The sequence below is a fragment of the Sciurus vulgaris genome (genome assembly GCF_902686455.1).
Source record: "Sciurus vulgaris genome assembly, chromosome: 12".
Taxonomy (NCBI): domain Eukaryota; kingdom Metazoa; phylum Chordata; class Mammalia; order Rodentia; family Sciuridae; genus Sciurus; species Sciurus vulgaris.
The window spans coordinates 114,715,685-114,737,484 of NC_136473.1; positions in this window are offsets into that span (position 1 = coordinate 114,715,685).

Below are 21,800 nucleotides of genomic sequence, written 5' to 3' on the forward strand. Positions count from 1 at the left end.
ATAATAGGAAAAGTTGGTACATCGGGCTTTGAAACCTGTTGGCACTAGGTTCAAACTGAGTTTGCTGCTGCTGGTTGAGGGGGTCTCAGGTAAATTGCCCTCTGAGTCCCGGCTTGCGTTTCAGGAACACCTGAGCAGCATTTGCCGCTCAGGGAGCCGTGAGGTTCGAGGTCGTGTGCCTAACATTCCCGCAGCTTTCCTGAACCGACCTCACAGTGCTGGTGCTGTCCTGCCTTGCTGCTCCCCGGGCCAGCCCGCAGTCCCAGGTGCTGCCTGCTCTCTGACTGTGTCTCCAGCTCCGCTGCAGCTGAGCACGGGCTCCATCCAGCTGCCGTGTTCCTAAGCTGCACCTCTGGCTGAGTCCATTGCCAGTGTAAAGCAAGCCTCTCCGTCTCCTTCCAGGAACATGGAGGGGCGCTGCTGCGGGTAGTGGCTTAGGCTCTGGCTCTGATCCCCACTCAACTAGCTGTGGCACTCAGACCGTGCCTCTGTGGATAGAGGTCTGTCTAAGCAGCAGGTACTGAGTTGTTAGTACTCAGGACACAGTCACCAAAAAGATAAATGTGGTGGCCTTTGCCTGAGCCCCCTGTCCCTCTCGGAACCCCAGGACAACAACGAGCAGAGCAGGGCTTCTCTAGCTTTAATGGGCACGTAACTCACTTACGGGTCTTATTAAACTGCAGATTCAAATCCATCAGCTCTGGGGTGGGACCTGAACTCCTAACAAGCTCCCGGGAGGCACATGGTGCTGGTTCACAGACACTCTGAGTGTTATGGGCCAGGCTCTATAGGCAATGACCAAACAGACTCCATTTTACCCTGAGACTCCATGTCAGTAGGAAATGCTTCTCCCGTGGGAGCACCCGCCTCTGTACCCATGCACAGTTGCTCAGCACAGCATGCTTGGCAACACGAAACGGCAATTCTTATATAACGTAAAACTGTTCTCTTTTTGGTTCCTATTTCTCTTGGACAATGTACCCCGTCAGAGAATGATCATCTAGATGTTAGTAACCATTCTTTAACTTGTACCCAGCTAAGGTCCTTTTGACCACTTCCCTTTCTGCTCTTGATTTTAGATCTCATGGTGTTAGTTTGCTGTTTTGAATCATAGCAACAGACACTTGTGATTTATGTACTGACTTATGGTATAAAAACCCCTGCAACCCTACGTTGGGGGCTGTTCTCCCGGAAGATGTTTTGGGCATTGTGTGAGACAGTCCACGGTCAGCTAATCAAGACTCTCGGATTTGGACTCTCACTGTCAGTGGGTCTGTTCTTAAGTTGTGCCCCACAACACTCAGTAGCAAGTAACGGAACCCAACCATGGCCCTGCTGGTGCCCACATGACTGGCAGCCACATCATTGCCAGCCTCTCCAGGAAGACTGAGGAGACACAGCCAGACGCAGTGTCCCCAGGCCAGAGGCCACAGGGCGGTGCCTGTGCAGTAAGCCGGAACTCTCCCTGCCGCCACGGGTCTCTTGAAGGAAGTACCTGCCCTGGATGTTGCTGCACGTCCTTCACCTGTAAGTGCTCCCCACATGTCTTGGGGATTCTCCACAAATATTTGTTGAAGAGAAGCCAAATTCCCCTTTGGTATACCCTAAAGCACTGGTGCACACAGCAGGCACCATGAAAGGTTGCAGACTGAATGGGCGGAGATAGGAAGAAGCAAGGGCTGGGACTGTGTAGAGAAAAATATTGTTCCACATCAAGGTCCTCTGAGCAGGACCTGGGGCTGAAAGGCCCGAGGGAGGTGCCCTGGACTGCTGGGGACGTGCAGATGGACTGGGGACCCTGTGGCGCTGAGGGTGAGGCACTTCCTGCTCATGGCTTCAGAGAGCACCCATCAAACCAGGGTCTGCCAGGGGCTGGGTGGAGGCAGCCTGCACCGGCCGCAGAAGCGCTGCCGAGCCCAAGGTGCCTGCTGCCATGGCAGGACTGTCTCCAGAGCCTGCACTCCTGGGGGCCTCTGGGGAAGGCCTGAGGACCCGGAGAGCAGTGGAAGGTTCAGGAGGGATGCTGCCTCCGCAGCTCCCCAGAGCAGCTCAGGGACCCGCAGGGGAGGACAGGAAAACCTGCCACTACTGGGGACAAAAGTCTGCAGGCATTGCTGGGTTATGTGGATGCAGCCTAGGAGCTTTGCTCTCTTGAATAAAGAACAAAGGCTCGAGTCTGGGGAGGAGAGGACAGCAGTGCTGTTCCCCGTGAGGAAAACCGGGGACCTGGGGCTGCCACAGAACAGTGCATTCACAGAGGGTGAGGAGGGCTGCCTGCCCTCAGGCTTCATGGCCCTCCCTGAAATGGGACCTCACCAGGAGCTTGCCGAAGCCCTCCTGTTCCTCTGTTCCCTTCAGCTCCCCGCGAAGGGCAGGCCCGCAGTACTCAGCCGGAACCAGGTCGGACCTGAGCTCCAGCTCAGATTCAAAGTGTCGGACAGAGAGGGAGAGGCAGCCCTGCAGGCGGGGTCCCCTCCCCAAATCCCAGAAGTTTCTTCAGCCTCACGTTCCCACGGGTGGACTTTTGAACAGGGAGGTCAGCACCTGTGGCAGGATCTCTCTAAGTCTCCAGGGCAGGGCTGGAGCCCTGAACCACCTCCTTACGCTGCCTCTGAGAAGCAGCCACTGTTGAGCCAGCCTCCAGGGTGAGCCCCCCAGGCCCTGGCCCTGTCACCACATGGACAGCCTGCCTTCCTCTGCTGGGGCTCTGCCTCTGGACACCAGCTCAGGCACTCGCCTCTGTCCCAGACGTTGAAACCAATTCTCAAATCCCACTGTGGCTCTAGGGACAACCCCTAGTGATCGCCAAGAAGCAGGACCCAGGGTTAATCCAGTTATTATCTGAGGGAGACATCCCCCACTACCTCTCAGTCTAGGACCCTGATCTCATGGACAGCAGTGGGAAACACGGGCCCCTGTAGATTTCCAGCCAAAAAGCAGTCATTCCAGATGGGAAGGAGCAGAGGGACAGCACCAGAAGCAGCCCTTCCAGACATGGGCTCCTCAGCTCCCCGTGGAAGCCGAGCCAAGCTGGAGTTGGAGGAGACCCCAGGGCAGCTCCCTCCCTCCCTTCCAGCCAGCCCTCCCGGGCCTGCCTCCTGCCCCCCAGCACTCCAGGAGCTCTGCAGTGTCCTTCCCGTGACTGGGTGCCGTGGGGTCTCCGGTGCCCTGATTTTGCTGGCTGCGATGACAAGGACAAGGGCTCAGGCTGGCTGGCGTGGTCCTGAGACGCTTACCTGCCTGCTTCGCTCTCTTGGAAGCCTGGGTTTCTGTCTCTCCTCTCCTCCTATCTAGGAGCCTCCCTTTATAAACATTCACAATCTTCCCTTTCCTGGGCTAAATTACTTTCTCTAAGTCCTAAATTAGATTCCAGCTCTTTGTTGAAAGAAAAGGGAAGTAGGATAATTAAAGGTAGTCAGCTTGCAAATTGCAGATGAGGAGCAAAGCAAGTCAGCCCCAGCCCCCAAGCGTGTCTTAGTGGAGCCTCCCTAGGGTTGGGGAAGTGGGAGGTGAGGAAGCACGCTGCTCTTCCTCGGGGATCCCGCAGCCTGGGGGAGTTTCTAGGAAAGCCCTCGCGCGGCGATGCAGCTGGAGAGCAGGAGGAAGGAAGCCCACGCATACCCAGATCCTTGGTCTGCAGCATTCGCGCCTTGACCAACCGAGGGGCTTCCAGGAGACGCCCATGAAGGAGCGTGCCTGGCTTCACAGCACCACTCCCTGACCTGGGGGCCAGGACTCCGCAGGGTGGCTCCGGAGAACTCCTCCATGTTGTGTGGAAACCCCCTTCCCACCCACAGTGCTGAGGACAGAACAGACTGCAAGAAACACAGTGGCTCTGGCCACACATGTGCAGCCAAGGCACCCGGGCCACCGCCGCACCCAGCTACCACTCAGGGCAACTCCCACTGGCTTCCCAACGTGTGTGGGGCGAGGAACGCGAAGCCACTCTGACATAGGGGTGGAGGGTCCCTGTCCAAGGACGGTGGGCAGCAGGCCAGCACATACCTGCCTCCCTGAGGGCTCTCTGCGGGCCCTCCTGGGTCCTGGTCTGGACTCTTCCACCTGGCCAGGATGCTTCCTGGGATCACGACTCCTTCTCTTCCCCTCCACTCCCTCCAGGCTGGTGGGAGCAGTTCCGTAGGAGGGCCACTGCTTTGCTAAGCAGCCACTCTTTCAAAGGGCAAGTCTGCTTGGCTCTCTCCCCAGAGATACTTGGCATTGAGCCTGGGAGGCTGCCCAGAGATGACGTCAAACCAGCACACAGAATATTCCAGCACATTCTGGAACCAGTGCAGAAGGCACTCACCCCCACGGCCTCAGTGCATGCTGGAAGCACCTTTGCAACCATCTTTGAGAACGGACTGGTGATGCTGACCGAGGCTTCCAGAGGCAGGTTAAATGCTAACGGGCTCTGGGTCAGGAAGGGAAGCAAAGGCCTTTGGTACTTTCAAATCCAAAGTACTTTTTCCTGATGTGAGATTTTATATGGGAAGTAACCCAAGTCCTAAAAATCACAGGCTCTTAGCTTGATGAAACTCATATATAATAGTATATCATACCCATTCCTCATGGGTCGCAAGATATGCGTGTGTTGATTTTCTATTGCTATGTCACGATCACCACCCTTGAGGGTCAAGATGGCACACACTTGTGATCTTGAAAGTGGGGTGCGGAGTGACCGAGCTCTCTCTTCAGAACCTGCAAGGCTAGATCCCAGTGATTTGAGGTCGCACCAGCTCACTCAGGTGCCTGTGAGTGGAACTCGGTGACCCCCCAACTCCCAGCCCTGAGCCCTGGGGTGCGTGCTTTCCTCCCAGCCCAGCAGGGAGCCACCCACCCGCATCCTCCCCACTTCCAGGGAGGGAGCACTGGAGCCCGTGCAGGGAGGCAGAGTCTGGGTCATTTTAGAATTCTGCTGACCCTGAAGTACATGCATGTACTCCAGGTGCCCTCCCCGAGCCTCTTCAGGACACGGGCCAGAGCGGCATCAATGAGTTCTGCCAGGCTTTAACCGTCTCCAGCTTATACCGGGTTGTGTTGAGATACTTTGGCACCAATTACAATTAAGCAGAGATTTCCGTAAATAAAAGGCAATCTGTAACAATACAACAGAGCTGACACTTTTTTAGGAGTAGAACTTTGTCCAGTCATCTTAAGAACTAATTCCTCCTCAGAGTTGGCCTGTTCAGAGCAGCAGTTTACTGGATAACAGCCTTGTTTGCACTGAGCACTGTGCTAGATTTTATGGGGGACAAACCAAAAAAAAATACCAGACATCATCCTTTTTCTCAAATAGCTCAGAATATTCTGTGTTGTTGAGAAAGTTCTAAAACACATGCAACAGTATTAAGTAACACAAAGCAGAATGATTAACATTTACCACAGAGTGATAGCAAAACAATGTTGCAGAAAGTTACGGAAGTAGGAGGCCAAGAGTCTCTGAATAAGAAGAAAAATATGAATCTGTGTCCATTCTGATATAAGGAGAGGCAGGCCGATCTGTCGGAACCGTTGTCAGAGGTTTGGATGTGCGACCTGGAGTCAGGCTAACCAGAACCACCGCTGTGCACAGACTTGCCTGCTCTCTCTTGTCCAGGGTATCATTTCCCTGCTTCCCTTTCTTACATACGGTAACTTTTCCCAACTCTCAGTTGGACAAAATAACAATAATGAAAATGACTCAATGATATTTTTAATTTCCTAAGCTCTTTCAACCTCTGTAGACCCGATGTTAATGCAAATCAAACTTGGGTGCATTGTACATTACCTACTGAAAAATAGTTTCAATTAGAGATTTAATCACACTGTCGAGGAAACAGAAGCGACAGTTTCTTTGAATTTCATACATTATGGAAACCTCCAAAGTGCTCTAAATCTGCTAATTGATTTCTGTACCTGTTATGTTTGATTAGGTGTATTTTATTGTCTTCTTGGTTTTAATTAACCCTGGGCTTGTCAAAATTCTTCCAGCGACAAAGGATATATGATGAAGTGTGATAAACTCTATTAACAGGGGCTGACTCTTGTCAGTAATTGCCCTCATGCACAAGAGTTATTAGAAATTAGCACACAGAGAAAAGAAACTGTACTTTTGGTTACAGTATTTATTGGAAGCCATAAATCTGTGGGTCGCCCTCTATGTGCTGCTGATAAGCAAATGTGAATTACCATAGGGTCTCACAGAGGGTCAATCACTCACTGGATGTCATATAAACATCAAGAGTGACAAAACCTTTAAGAGTTATGAAGTCTGAATGATAAGAGTGAGAATTATATAACATCCCTAACTGCTTGCATAAGAAGCCTGATCCAGGGTGGAGTCCAAGGTGGAGTCCAGCCCGCACTGCTGAGACCAAGCCGGGAGCTGCCCCCAGGCGTCTGTGTAATCAGCACAGGTATGAGTTCATCAGGCAGTAGGCGGATTTTCCCAGACGATGCAGATAGTCTTCAGCCCCAAATCATGGCAACCAGCACCTCCTACCTAGCTGGCCAATGCTGGACTTTCTGCTGAAAAGGAAAGAGATGCTGCCTCAGAAGAGAAGAGGGATAAGAGCGGAGTCATCTGTCCACACACTAGCTTCTGTTCTCCTCGGACCTTGACACCAGCAAAGTCATCTGGGCTCCTAACCCTGAAGATACTGGCAGAGGTGCTGTTCTGTGACATATGTGAAGTCCAGCTCCACCAGACACTGGGGCAGAACCCTGCACACCTGGATATGTGGTGCGATCTTGTAGTGGGGTGACTTCCTGCACTCAGCTAGACAAATACTGTGACACCAGGTCTTGGAAGCAAACTCTGACCTGAAAATCAAGGCAATGGGTTCTGAACGTCCATACACATACACCACTCGCATGCATGTACACATGCATGTAGGAATGTGTGCATACATGTGTGTGTTGCATGTGTGTATACACGAGCACATGTGTGGTGTGTGTACATGCATGCACACATGTGCTGCATGGTGTGTGCATGTGCATGGTGTGTGTGTGGTGTGTGGCATGTATATATACATGCATATGTGTAAGTATATATCTGCATATAGTATATGTGCATGCACGTGCATGCATGAATGTGTGTTTCTGTGTGGTGTACAGGTACGTGCATGTGCATGTTGTCTTATGTGCAGATATACATGTGTGGTGTGTGTGCATGTACATGTATATGCATGTGTCTTTGTGTACCCACGTGTAGTGTGCATGTATATTTGTGTGCATGTCTTAAAAAGAGAATAGAAATTTGTTATGTCCACTGAATATTTTTAAAAATCTACCAGGTAACTGATATAAAACAAAATTTAATATTTTTAGAAGAAATATTTTGTAGGGTCTATTTATTTCAATAAAATTAGAAATAATTGAAGAAACGATGACATAAAAATCTCAATTTGTTAGAAATTAAGAAAAGTACAGGGTTGGGGGTATATCTGTGCTGGGTTTAAACCTCAGCACCATGGAAGGAAGGAAGGAAGGAAGGAAGGAAGGAAGGAAGGAAGGAAGGAAGGAAGGAAGGAAGGAAGGAAGGAGGGAGGGAGGGAGGGAGGGAGGGAGGAAGGAGGGAGGAAAAGGAAAGAAAGAAAAGGTACTCCTACAAAACCATTGATTCAAAAGGAAGTCAAAATTGAAATTAGAATCTCAAATGAAATTGAATATGTTTCATGTTATAATCTATATGAAATAGCTAAATCTCTCCTCAGAGAAAATTTAGTAAATGTTACTTACTGATCTAAAATGTATTAAAATTTAAAAATGTCTATTTTAAAGAACAAATACTAAAGATACAAAGCTTTAATAATACTAAAGCTTTAAAAAGGAACAGAAAGTTTCAAAAAAAGTAGTAGAGAAAAATAATAAAAATAAATTCCATAATTATCAAAACCAAAAATGTGAGTAAAATCTGTTCATTTGGAGAAATTATTAAAAAACATACATCTCGCAATCATGTTTAATGGGTAAAGAGAGAAAGGAGACACACCACAGAGGAGGAGAGGACTTTAAAACTCAGGAAAGAATGTGACATGCAACTCTGCTGCCAGAGCTTATGAATAAGGTGAAATTTAGTGGAAATGACCTGAGAAGAAACAGAGAACACGAACAAGCCCAGACACCATGGGAGAGCTTGGGAAAATCGTAGTAGGACATGGATTTTCGACATTGTTTCAACTGCTTTAAACAAGGGGAAAACATGGACAGTTGTTCATATTACGAAACTTCTCAAATTTTGTGAAGGAAAAACTCCAGTGAAGGAGAGAAAAAAGCAAATGAGCATCAATAACCACCACCGAAAAGAACGTGCAGTCGCAAACACGTGAGCCACACGTTGGCCACAAAGGCAGAGTTTTCATGTCGAATGCTAGATGACAACAGATAGATGACTGCTGTGTACAGAGGAAATGGCTACAGCTCGGTGTCCACAGCTGGTGACTTAACACTGACTGGGGAGGTCTGAGTCCCCAGAAGGCCCACTCCATTCCTCAGGTGACTGGGAGGTCTGAGTCCACAGAAGGCCCACTCCATTCCTCAGGTGACTGGGGAGGTCTGAGTCCCCAGAAGGCCCACTCCATTCCTCAGGTGACTAGGGAGGTCTGAGTCCCCAGAAGGCCCACTCCATTCCTCAGGTGACTAGGGAGGTCTGAGTCCACAGAAGCCCCACTCCATTCCTCAGGTGACTAAGGAGGTCTGAGTCCCCAGAAGGCCCACTCCATTCCTCAGGTGACTAGGGAGGTCTGAGTCCCCAGAGGGCCCACTCCAATCCTCAGGTGACTGGGGAGGTCTGAGTCCCCAGAGGGCCCAATCCATTCCTCAGGTGACTAGGGAGGTCTGAGTCCCCAGAGGGCCCACTCCATTCCTCAGGTGACTGGGGAGGTCTGAGTCCCCAGAAGGCCCACTCCATTCCTCAGGTGACTGGGGAGGTCTGAGTCCCCAGAAGGCCCACTCCAGTCCTCAGGTGATGGGGAGGTCTGAGTCCCCAGAAGGCCCACTCCAGTCCTCAGGTAACTGGGAGGTCTGAGTCCCCAGAAGCCCCACTCCATTCCTCAGGTGACTGGGGAGGTCTGAGTCCACAGAAGGCCCACTCCATTCCTCAGGTGACTGGGGAGGTCTGAGTCCCCAGAGGGCCCACTCCATTCCTCAGGTGACTGGGGAGGTCTGAGTCCCCAGAAGGCCCACTCCATTCCTCAGGTGACTGGGGAGGTCTGAGTCCCCAGAAGGCCCACTCCAGTCCTCAGGTGATGGGGAGGTCTGAGTCCCCAGAAGGCCCACTCCAGTCCTCAGGTGACTGGGAGGTCTGAGTCCCCAGAAGCCCCACTCCATTCCTCAGGTGACTGGGGAGGTCTGAGTCCACAGAAGGCCCACTCCATTCCTCAGGTGACTGGGGAGGTCTGAGTCCCCAGAAGGCCCACTCCAGTCCTCAGGTGACTGGGGAGGTCTGAGTCCACAGAAGGCCCACTCCATTCCTCAGGTGACTGGGGAGGTCTGAGTCCCCAGAGGGCCCACTCCATTCCTCAGGTGACTGGGGAGGTCTGAGTCCCCAGAAGGCCCACTCCATTCCTCAGGTGACTGGGGAGGTCTGAGTCCCCAGAAGGCCCACTCCATTCCTCAGGTGATGGGGAGGTCTGAGTCCCCAGAAGGCCCACTCCAGTCCTCAGGTGACTGGGAGGTCTGAGTCCCCAGAAGCCCCACTCCATTCCTCAGGTGACTAAGGAGGTCTGAGTCCACAGAAGGCCCACTCCATTCCTCAGGTGACTGGGGAGGTCTGAGTCCCCAGAAGGCCCACTCCAGTCCTCAGGTGATGGGGAGGTCTGAGTCCCCAGAAGGCCCACTCCAGTCCTCAGGTGACTGGGAGGTCTGAGTCCCCAGAAGCCCCACTCCATTCCTCAGGTGACTAAGGAGGTCTGAGTCCACAGAAGGCCCACTCCATTCCTCAGGTGACTGGGGAGGTCTGAGTCCCCAGAGGGCCCACTCCATTCCTCAGGTGATGGGGAGGTCTGAGTCCCCAGAAGGCCCACTCCAGTCCTCAGGTGACTAAGGAGGTCTGAGTCCCCAGAGGGCCCACTCCATTCCTCAGGTGATGGGGAGGTCTGAGTCCCCAGAAGGCCCACTCCACTCCTCAGGTGACTAAGGAGGTCTGAGTCCCCAGAAGCCCCACTCCATTCCTCAGGTGACTAAGGAGGTCTGAGTCCACAGAAGCCCCACTCCATTCCTCAGGTGACTAAGGAGGTCTGAGTCCCCAGAAGGCCCACTCCATTCCTCAGGTGACTGGGGAGGTCTGAGTCCACAGAAGGCCCACTCCATTCCTCAGGTGACTAAGGAGGTCTGAGTCCCCAGAAGCCCCACTCCATTCCTCAGGTGACTAAGGAGGTCTGAGTCCCCAGAGGGCCCACTCCATTCCTCAGGTGATGGGGAGGTCTGAGTCCCCAGAAGGCCCACTCCATTCCTCAGGTGACTAAGGAGGTCTGAGTCCCCAGAAGCCCCACTCCATTCCTCAGGTGACTAAGGAGGTCTGAGTCCACAGAAGCCCCACTCCATTCCTCAGGTGACTAAGGAGGTCTGAGTCCCCAGAAGGCCCACTCCATTCCTCAGGTGACTGGGGAGGTCTGAGTCCCCAGAAGGCCCACTCCATTCCTCAGGTGACTGGGGAGGTCTGAGTCCCCAGAAGGCCCACTCCAGTCCTCAGGTGACTGGGAGGTCTGAGTCCCCAGAAGCCCCACTCCATTCCTCAGGTGACTAAGGAGGTCTGAGTCCCCAGAAGGCCCACTCCATTCCTCAGGTGACTAAGGAGGTCTGAGTCCCCAGAAGCCCCACTCCATTCCTCAGGTGACTAAGGAGGTCTGAGTCCACAGAAGCCCCACTCCATTCCTCAGGTGACTAAGGAGGTCTGAGTCCCCAGAAGGCCCACTCCATTCCTCAGGTGATTGGGGAGGTCTGAGTCCCCAGAAGGCCCACTCCAGTCCTCAGGTGATGGGGAGGTCTGAGTCCCCAGAAGGCCCACTCCAGTCCTCAGGTGACTGGGAGGTCTGAGTCCCCAGAAGCCCCACTCCATTCCTCAGGTGACTAAGGAGGTCTGAGTCCACAGAAGGCCCACTCCATTCCTCAGGTGACTGGGGAGGTCTGAGTCCCCAGAGGGCCCACTCCATTCCTCAGGTGATGGGGAGGTCTGAGTCCCCAGATGGCCCACTCCAGTCCTCAGGTGACTGGGAGGTCTGAGTCCCCAGAAGCCCCACTCCATTCCTCAGGTGACTGGGGAGGTCTGAGTCCCCAGAGGGCCCACTCCATTCCTCAGGTGATGGGGAGGTCTGAGTCCCCAGAAGGCCCACTCCACTCCTCAGGTGACTAAGGAGGTCTGAGTCCCCAGAAGCCCCACTCCATTCCTCAGGTGACTAAGGAGGTCTGAGTCCACAGAAGCCCCACTCCATTCCTCAGGTGACTAAGGAGGTCTGAGTCCCCAGAAGGCCCACTCCAGTCCTCAGGTGACTGGGGAGGTCTGAGTCCACAGAAGGCCCACTCCATTCCTCAGGTGACTAAGGAGGTCTGAGTCCTCAGAAGCCCCACTCCATTCCTCAGGTGACTAAGGAGGTCTGAGTCCCCAGAAGGCCCACTCCATTCCTCAGGTGACTGGGGAGGTCTGAGTCCCCAGAAGGCCCACTCCAGTCCTCAGGTGACTGGGAGGTCTGAGTCCCCAGAAGCCCCACTCCATTCCTCAGGTGACTAAGGAGGTCTGAGTCCCCAGAAGGCCCACTCCATTCCTCAGGTGACTGGGGAGGTCTGAGTCCACAGAAGGCCCACTCCATTCCTCAGGTGACTAAGGAGGTCTGAGTCCCCAGAAGGCCCACTCCATTCCTCAGGTGACTGGGAGGTCTGAGTCCCCAGAAGCCCCACTCCATTCCTCAGGTGACTAAGGAGGTCTGAGTCCCCAGAAGGCCCACTCCATTCCTCAGGTGACTGGGGAGGTCTGAGTCCCCAGAAGGCCCACTCCATTCCTCAGGTGACTGGGGAGGTCTGAGTCCCCAGAAGGCCCACTCCATTCCTCAGGTGACTGGGAGGTCTGAGTCCCCAGAAGCCCCACTCCATTCCTCAGGTGACTAAGGAGGTCTGAGTCCCCAGAAGGCCCACTCCATTCCTCAGGTGACTGGGGAGGTCTGAGTCCCCAGAAGGCCCACTCCATTCCTCAGGTGACTGGGAGGTCTGAGTCCCCAGAAGGCCCACTCCATTCCTCAGGTGACTAAGGAGGTCTGAGTCCCCAGAAGGCCCACTCCATTCCTCAGGTGACTGGGGAGGTCTGAGTCCCCAGAAGGCCCACTCCATTCCTCAGGTGACTGGGAGGTCTGAATCCCCAGAGGGCCCACTCCATTCCTCAGGTGACTGGGGAGGTCTGAGTCCCCAGAAGGCCCACTCCAGTCCTCAGGTGACTGGGGAGGTCTGAGTCCCCAGAAGGCCCACTCCAGTCCTCAGGTGACTGGGGAGGTCTGAGTCCCCAGAAGGCCCACTCCATTCCTCAGGTGACTGGGGAGGTCTGAGTCCACAGAAGGCCCACTCCATTCCTCAGGTGACTGGGGAGGTCTGAGTCCCCAGATGGCCCACTCCACCCCTCATGTGACTGGGAGGTCTGAGTCCCCAGAAGGCCCACTCCAGTCCTCAGGTGATGGGGAGGTCTGAGTCCCCAGAAGGCCCACTCCACTCCTCAGGTGACTAAGGAGGTCTGAGTCCCCAGAAGCCCCACTCCACTCCTCAGGTGACTAAGGAGGTCTGAGTCCACAGAAGCCCCACTCCATTCCTCAGGTGACTAAGGAGTTCTGAGTCCCCAGAAGGCCCACTCCATTCCTCAGGTGACTGGGGAGGTCTGAGTCCCCAGAAGGCCCACTCCAGTCCTCAGGTGACTGGGGAGGTCTGAGTCCCCAGAAGGCCCACTCCAGTCCTCAGGTGACTGGGGAGGTCTGAGTCCCCAGAAGGCCCACTCCATTCCTCAGGTGACTGGGGAGGTCTGAGTCCACAGAAGGCCCACTCCATTCCTCAGGTGACTGGGGAGGTCTGAGTCCCCAGATGGCCCACTCCATCCCTCATGTGACTGGGAGGTCTGAGTCCCCAGAAGGCCCACTCCATTCCTCAGGTGACTGGGAGGTCTGAGTCCCCAGAAGCCCCACTCCATTCCTCAGGTGACTAAGGAGGTCTGAGTCCCCAGAGGGCCCACTCCATTCCTCAGGTGACTGGGGAGGTCTGAGTCCCCAGAAGGCCCACTCCACTCCTCAGGTGACTAAGGAGGTCTGAGTCCCCAGAAGGCCCACTCCACTCCTCAGGTGACTAAGGAGGTCTGAGTCCACAGAAGCCCCACTCCATTCCTCAGGTGACTAAGGAGTTCTGAGTCCCCAGAAGGCCCACTCCATTCCTCAGGTGACTGGGGAGGTCTGAGTCCCCAGAAGGCCCACTCCAGTCCTCAGGTGACTGGGAGGTCTGAGTCCCCAGAAGTCCCACTCCATTCCTCAGGTGACTAAGGAGGTCTGAGTCCCCAGAAGGCCCACTCCATTCCTCAGGTGACTGGGGAGGTCTGAGTCCCCAGAAGGCCCACTCCATTCCTCAGGTGACTAAGGAGGTCTGAGTCCCCAGAAGGCCCACTCCATTCCTCAGGTGACTGGGAGGTCTGAGTCCCCAGAAGCCCCTCTCCATTCCTCAGGTGACTAAGGAGGTCTGAGTCCCCAGAAGGCCCACTCCATTCCTCAGGTGACTGGGAGGTCTGAGTCCCCAGAAGCCCCACTCCATTCCTCAGGTGACTAAGGAGGTCTGAGTCCCCAGAAGGCCCACTCCACTCCTCAGGTACTGGGGAGGTCTGAGTCCACAGAAGCCCCACTCCATTCCTCAGGTGACTAAGGAGGTCTGAGTCCCCAGAAGGCCCACTCCATTCCTCAGGTGACTGGGGAGGTCTGAGTCCCCAGAGGGCCCACTCCATTCCTCAGGTGACTGGGAGGTCTGAGTCCCCAGAAGCCCCACTCCATTCCTCAGGTGACTGGGGAGGTCTGAGTCCCCAGAGGGCCCACTCCATTCCTCAGGTGACTGGGAGGTCTGAGTCCCCTGAAGCCCCACTCCATCCTCAGGTGACTGAGGAGGTCTGAGTCCACAGAAGGCCCACTCCACTCCTCAGGTGACTGGGGAGTTCTGAGTCCACAGAAGGCCCACTCCATCCTCAGGTGACTGAGGAGGTCTGAGTCCACAGAAGGCCCACTCCACTCCTCAGGTGACTGGGGAGGTCTGAGTCCGCAGAAGGCCCTCTCCATTCCTCAGGTGACTAAGGAGGTCTGAGTCCCCAGAAGGCCCACTCCATTCCTTAAGTGACTAAGGAGGTCTGAGTCCCCAGAAGGCCCACTCCATTGCTCAGGTGACTGGGGAGGTCTGAGTCCACAGAAGGCCCACTCCACTTCTCAGTGGTCAAACGTGAACATGATCAGGATGCTACTTACCTACTTGTCACCAGAACGTTTATATCAATCAAGAGCTTTTAAAAAATGAAAGCACATATAATAGTAAAATAGTAGAGATGAAAACGCTGTGAACTTTAACACTTTTCTAAATGAGCGTGAAAATACATCTTAAAAAAGGAGTAAGGAGAGACATCTTACTCATACAATAGTTACTATAAAAGCCCAAAAGCTCGCTGTGCTGCTCGGGTATGCTGTCCAGGGCAGGACTGTCAGGTTTCGATGCCTGTTCTTCTTGAGTATGACGGTTCCTTTGAATTGTCACCTTGATTGGATTGAGAGATGCCGATGGGCATGTCTAGGAACGACTGGAATGTGGAACAGTGAAGGAAAGTCAGAGCCTCCCTAAGTGTGCGCAGCACATCCTAGTCCATCAATAGGATGGAGTAAATCTGGACGAACAAGGAAGCAGAACAGATGCAAACTGGGCTCTTCTTGAACGGGCTCTTGACTGCTGCCTCCATCATCTGAGGATGTTGGACTTTTACTTCTTCACTCTTCCTATGCGGACTCTGCCAGTGATTCCCCAGGTAGTTTCCAGAAGTCTTGGTCTTGGACTGGGTAGCACTGTTGATCCTGCTTGTTCTGGGGCTTCTGCCTCGTGGACTGCACAGCTACTTGTTCTTCCAACTCTCTAGCCTGTACATGGCCATTGTGGACCATCCGGGTTCTGATCTTGTAAGCCAATCTAATAAATCTCCTTTTTATAATCATACTTTCTGTTGATTCTGTTCCTATAGAGAGCCCTGACTAACACGTCGATCTGCTCCCATTTCTCTAATGACAGTTTTTTCACCACTGCAACTACCAGATCTGACCAGAGCAACGGTACAGGAGGAAAGGTTTTCTGAGGGCTGTGGTTTCAGAGGTCCTAGTCCCTAGAAGGCCCACTCCACTTCTCGGGCTTGAGGGGGCAGAGCATCATGGTGGAAGAGTGTGGCAGAGGGAAGCCGCCCACATGCTCACCATGAAGCAGAGGGTTCTCCACCTGCCAGATACAAATAGGTACCCCAGAGCCATGCCCCCAGTGCCCACATCCTCCAGCCACACCCTACAACTTCAGTGAGCACCCAGTTAATCCCTATCAGGGGATTAATTCACTGGCTGGGTTAAGACTCTCACAACCCAATCGTTTCTCCTCTGAACCTTCTTACATTGTCTCACTCATGTGTTTTTCAGGGACACCTCACATCCAAACCACAACACCTCCCCAGGCCCACCGTCTTTCCAGCCCAGACCTCCTTCTTTGCTGTGGATTTGCAGATTCTGTCTCCTTGCCCACCTCTCCACTTGCCTTTCTAAGAAGCCTCCGGACTGGAGACAAGCCAGATGCAGGCTTCCAGAAGCACCAGTCTTCCACACCCTATCCATGAGCAAGTCCCGCCATCTCTCACCACCTGCATTTTTAACCTAGGTCACTACTGGGGACACACAGGAGCCAGAGACCCTTCCAGAGCATGACGCATCTTGCCCCTGCTCTCCTCCTTACCTGGTCGTCTCCCCCAGAGACAACCCAAAGCTTTTGGGAACCCCGCATCACCTGGCACCCTCTTCCCTCTCGTCCGAACTCTTGGCAAACAAGTTCCCACCACAGGACCTTTCCCTGCTGTTTTCTCTGCTGGGAATGCTGTCCCTCAGAACATAAGCAGAGCCGACTGGTCTTGGGCCTTCCGTAAATTTACCTTACAGGAGGCATCTTCTACATTGAAGAGCAACCCCATTACTACCAGATGTACAATTCGCTTTCAGATACTTATTGGCCGGGTGACCCCACTTAAAGGCAAACTACCCGGGCAGAGAAAACTTTGCTGGACTCTCAGTGCTTACAACAGTGCCTAGAACAGCAGCACCCAATATTTACTCATTACTCAGCACACAGGGCGCTGCACTCTTACGAGTGCTGTTGACTGGGTACTAATGCTGCGAGAGACGGGTCGCGCGGGCTCGGGAGTGTGGGCTGAGCACGGTGACCGGTTTCCTGGTGCCGTGGAGGCATGCTCACGGAGCGCCTGCCGTTTGTCTAGAATAGCAGGTGCGCGGCTGTGTTCGTGAAGGAGGCCGGCAGCTTCCTAGTTTGACAGAGGTTGCAGTCCCATTAAGAAAACAGCCATTAATCAAATCCTCACACAAGCAATGCCATGATGACCAGTGACCAGTGATGTCGAGGAGAAGCACAAGACACTTTGAAAGGTCTGTGACCTGACCTGGTCTGCAGACTCGAGGCTTCCATGGAGGAAGAATGTTTACTGTGGACGCGAAGAATAATGAGGGACTGTTCAGGTGCAGAGGTGCAGAGCTCTGGGCAGCAGGAACGGCCTCAGAGAAGCCCAGGCAGGGGAAGGCGGTGCGTTCAGAGTCTGCCAGGGAGCGGCTGCGAGGTAGTGTGCAGGGCTGGAACTTTAAGGGAAGGGGACTGGGGAGCTTAGGAGGACTCTTCAGAGCCCTCACTTGCAAAGATGAGTATCAACCTTGTTAGGGTGTGGATGTGAGGCGTGCCCAAGCTCACAGGTGAGACGATGCAGGGAGCTTCGGAGGAGCGATTGGGCTGTGAGTGTCTTAACCCGATCAGCGAGTCGCTCCCTGATGGGTCGACTGAAGTGGTCGGTGTGGCTGCAGAGGGGTCGGGCGTGGCTATGGGTCTATATTTGTATCTGGAGAGCAGAGTCTGTCTCCGCTTCCTGATGATGCCAGCTGCTTCCCTCTGCCGCGCTCTCCTGCCACGATGTTCGGCCTCACATCAGGCCCTGAGGAATGGAGCGGTCTTATATGGACCAAGACCTCTGAAATGGTGAGACCTCAAATAAACCTTCCTCTCCATGATTGTGCTGGTCAGATCATTTAGTCACAGCAGTGAAAAATCTGACTAAAACAGCCTTTAAGAGGTGTTTTCTAAATTTATTCAATTATGAAAACTACTTTATAGAGAACTTCTCAATGGGATTATTATTCTATAATAAATTCAGAGTTTGAAAATATATACTAAAAAGAAAAAATATTGAGGGAAACATTTTAAGTACAGAAATGGAAAGTGTTAAAAACAAAAATAACATAGGTAAGATTTTACAGAACAATTGGTCCTATGAATGTTCATGGGTTATACTCTACTGTCATAGAGAAAAACTCACACTTGGCTTCAAAACCAACTTTGTGCTGCCTACAAAGATTGTAATAGGACAACCACATACTAAGCCTCACCATTCCCAATTATTTACTCGAGAGAAATGAAACATGTATGTCCACATCCAGACTTACAAAGTTCACAAAAGATTTATTTGTTCCAGCAAAACCTGCAAAGTATCCAAATGTCTATTAGAAAGCCTGTGGTCCATTCACACAGTAGAATATCACAGTCGTGAGGAACCAACCACCATGACACAAGAAAGAGGCAGCTCACCACGCTGAACGAGAACCCAAGCATGAAGCACACCTGCTCTGTGCTTCTACTACCGGCAATCCCAGAGAACGTACGGCCTTCTGCAGCGCTCTGCGGAGACCGGTGGCTGCCTGGATCCAAGGCGAGGGAAGCATGGGCCACACAGAAGCCCTGGGAGTTCAGTGCAGGACAAGAGGCCTCTGCCTCCTGATGGCACCTGTGTTCCTCGGAACGGGTCTGTGCACTTCGCCAGGGGACGGTTGACCTTCTGTGAGGAGAGAGCTGACGATGCACACTTCCTCCACCACTGTGAACCAGGCTCATGGCACGACGCCTAGAGCAGAGGAGGGGAGTGCCCAGCACGTTCAGAGATGAACCTCTCAACACAACCACACGTGTGCTTTCAAGGATGGACAAAAGTGTGTGTCTGACTTGACAATGTCCATGCATGCAGTTGACCACAGAGGAAGGGAACTCTAGTACTGCCCTAAGGTAAAGCCAGAAGCAACAACAGAGGGCAACAGCGAGCTGGACGGCTGGAGAACTGTGAGTGACGTCAGTAAAGACCGACATCAAAAATAGCCAAAGTTTCATGATCACAAGCACAGTTTACAGTTAAGAGAATTCAAATACACAAAATTCAAACGTATAAGATAAATAGTATGACAATTCATGGGAAACTCTAGATGGAGCGGGCCATCTCCAGGAAAGCCTAACTATCAAAAGTTGCTACAGGTGAGAGAAGGTCTTCACAGAGCAGCAAGAGAAAGGTGAAGGCAAGTGCAAAGCAGGAATGAGACCAACGTCACTAAAGGCGTCAATCCCAAGTCCTGGTGGACATTAGCAAAACACGATGCACTAAAGATCGTTCATGACCAAGTTGAATCTACCCCAGAAAGTTCGGGTAGGATCAGAAGTAGCAATGAACGACAGCGCTTTACTAAATTCTTTTAAAAAAAAGCTGTTGTTTAGTGGGTTTTTACATTTAATTTGTTAATGTTACTTAAAAGAAAAAAATTGAACAATAATTGTAAAAATAATCAATAATTAAAATTTTAAGTAAAACAGTAATAGAATGAAAATGCAATAATAATAATAATAATAATAAAGATCATGAAATCAATGCCAAGCAAAATTGCAAAGAGAAATAGTGGATGTATTTTCACGAAGGTAAAACAGAGATGCCTGGTCATCACTAAACAGGCATGTCTGACTGGTGACATAAACAGAGGGGTGCGTGCCCCTGTTTGTGTACATGTACAAGATTCAAGGGTCTCCTCCACTCAGCACCACTGCAAGGGCTGTCAGAGGATGCAGTGGTGGACAGACACAGGACGAAACGCTTTCTGTGGTGCTAGTTAGAAATACCGGGGTGCCGCGAGAAATGAGACATGCTTGGAAGCAGCTCAGCAAGGGAGCTTTCTGCGGAAGGTGCGCTACCGAACGGCCTGCCCAGCACACCTGGGTGAGCAGTCCGCCTGCGTTTATCCCTAAGGCAGCACTGCCCCTGGCTCTGGAAGGAGGAACTCAGGTTTACAATCTACACGACTGGCTAATTTTAAAATTAGGGCAGCAAAGGAAAGGGCTCACATTCCAATCAAGACTAAATACTATAATCTGAAAATGGACAACTGGACTTTTTATTTCTCACACTGGTGAACCAGGTAAAAGCTACAACTGAAAACCTCACCCCATTTATGCACATCAGCAGAAAGACAAAGTATCCAGAAATATGTTTATAAGGAAATATGCAGGAACAGTGAAAAGCAGAACACAAGACCTTATAAAATATCTTTAAATTTTGGCATTTATGCTTAGTTCTTCCAGCATTTATTTTCACATAAGGTGTAAAACAACAACCTAGCTTTTGTCTTCTCAAAATAGGTCATGGACTCTACCATCCATATTACCCATTCCCATCATTTTGAAGCATCAGATTTATAGGATAATAAATTCATATGTACTTTAATATTTTTAAACTCTTGATGCTCTGCCTCTGCTCTATCTGCATATGTAAACTGATAATATATTCATTTTCAAGAGAAAAAGTTTTTGCTAGAGGAGTCCTATATACTGGTTGATAAAAACATATTATTATTCCTGTAATATAAGACATAAAGAAAAAATTATTAGGGTATCATTAAACAGACTTGAGAATTATGGAGCCAGGTGGTCTTTTTCCATTTGAAAAATCCTGTGTATGTGAGTTGGAGGAGGTAGATTCCTCCAGTGTCAGCATGCATACCTCCTGACCACCTAATTCTGTTATTAGATATAATGAGAAGTTGATCTTACAAACAGTGCCCACCTTCTGTGCTCATTGACCTAATTTGGAGCCTAGCAAGTTGTTGCTCAGCTTTTAAAACACTGGTGACTCTCTCCTGAGGGTCTTAAAACACCAGTGTCAGGTGCTGCCCGCTCCCGCACAAGCAGGCTCAGCATTTACAAGCCATTTCAATGCATCCCCAGGCTGAGTCCAGCAGTTCTGTCAGTCTGTCCCCAAGGTAGCCAGGGGTCCCACCAGGAAGGAAGGAGCCCTGCCTATTTAATTTTGATTTGCTTTGGAAAGCATGCACACACCAGTTTTAGTGAAAGTCAGTGAGATCACATGGTCCCCCAGTAATTGCTGCACTGAGAACGGACACAAAGGGCACCCTCCCTGTTCCGGGGGAAACCAGTGCGTGCGCACCGGAGGGCTCCTCGGTGAACCCCAGCAAGACCTTCCTGTTCAGCTCAGGGACTCTGCCCACCTCCTGGTGCGCTAAGGTGCTCAGAAAGGTTGCAGTTGACAACCAGACCAGTTAGTCCACTAGAAGCAGAGAAGAATGCAACATTTCACAGCTAGTCCAGTGGTCATCATGTTAGCCTGACACCCTCTTAAACACAGCTTTGGACTTTATTTTCAAATGGATCAATATGTAAGGAAGACCATGAAAATTGTTTTGTCTTCAGTAACTAAATTTGTTGTTTTCTAGAACTACTTGGACCAAGCACCACTGATTTTTAGGGACTGAAAGAATTGATATACTTTTGGCTAAATTCTAGTTGCATAGAGTAGGATAGGGCAGTATTGCACATGGTCTCCACCTCAGCTGGGCCAGAACCTATGATTTTGGTTTTAATCAGGATTGACGCCAACAACTCGGCATCTGATTGCTTTCTGATTCTGGGAAAAATGAACTGGCTAAGTAAATGATCTAACGTACTTAGCCTGCTTATTTTAAAACATCTACTGGGTAGAGAGAGAAGCCTGCTAAGTGTGACAGTCCACCAGACAGACTTTGGCCACCAAGATCTTGGGCTAATGTGAGAGCAAAGAAAGCATTCAGCTGAAGACCATCTGCAGAATGTGCTTTGTATCTGGGGTCATGTTAGGGGCAGGAGGCTTAACGATTTGATCCCACTGTAAGAGGTTTGCACCTGTCCAACAGAGGCTCAGACCCTGGGAAAGACTCAGGATTCTGGAAGGTGGGAGAAGATGCAAGGCACAGATGAGATAGTAGACATACTTTATTCGGAGGTGATAGCAGCCCCCAGCCCCACCCCAGCTTCAACCCCGCATCAGCCCCTTGCTCTCTGAGGCCTTCCATAGGCCTTTTTTATATGCAGGCCAAAGAAGGTACACTGCCAACAGGTGACATCAGTAGATGCATGATCACAGGCAACGTGTATGACCTTGGGTACTTACGCTACATCAGGGTGTCCATGACCTTGACTACATACTAAACACAGCCCACGGGGAGCCTGGGAGAGAGAGCCTAGCTACAGCCATTTGGGGCCTGCCCTATAGCAGCCTAACAGGAAAGGCGATGACCTCATGAAGAAAAGTCGTCGCTAATGTGTGTAAGTCAAGACAAAAACACCTTGCAAATGGTGACAGACAAAGTAGAGGAGTGGTATCAGAGGAGAGAGCTGTCTCTCTCCAACCTGGGTCTTCCACGTGTAGCCTGGAGCAAAACACCAAA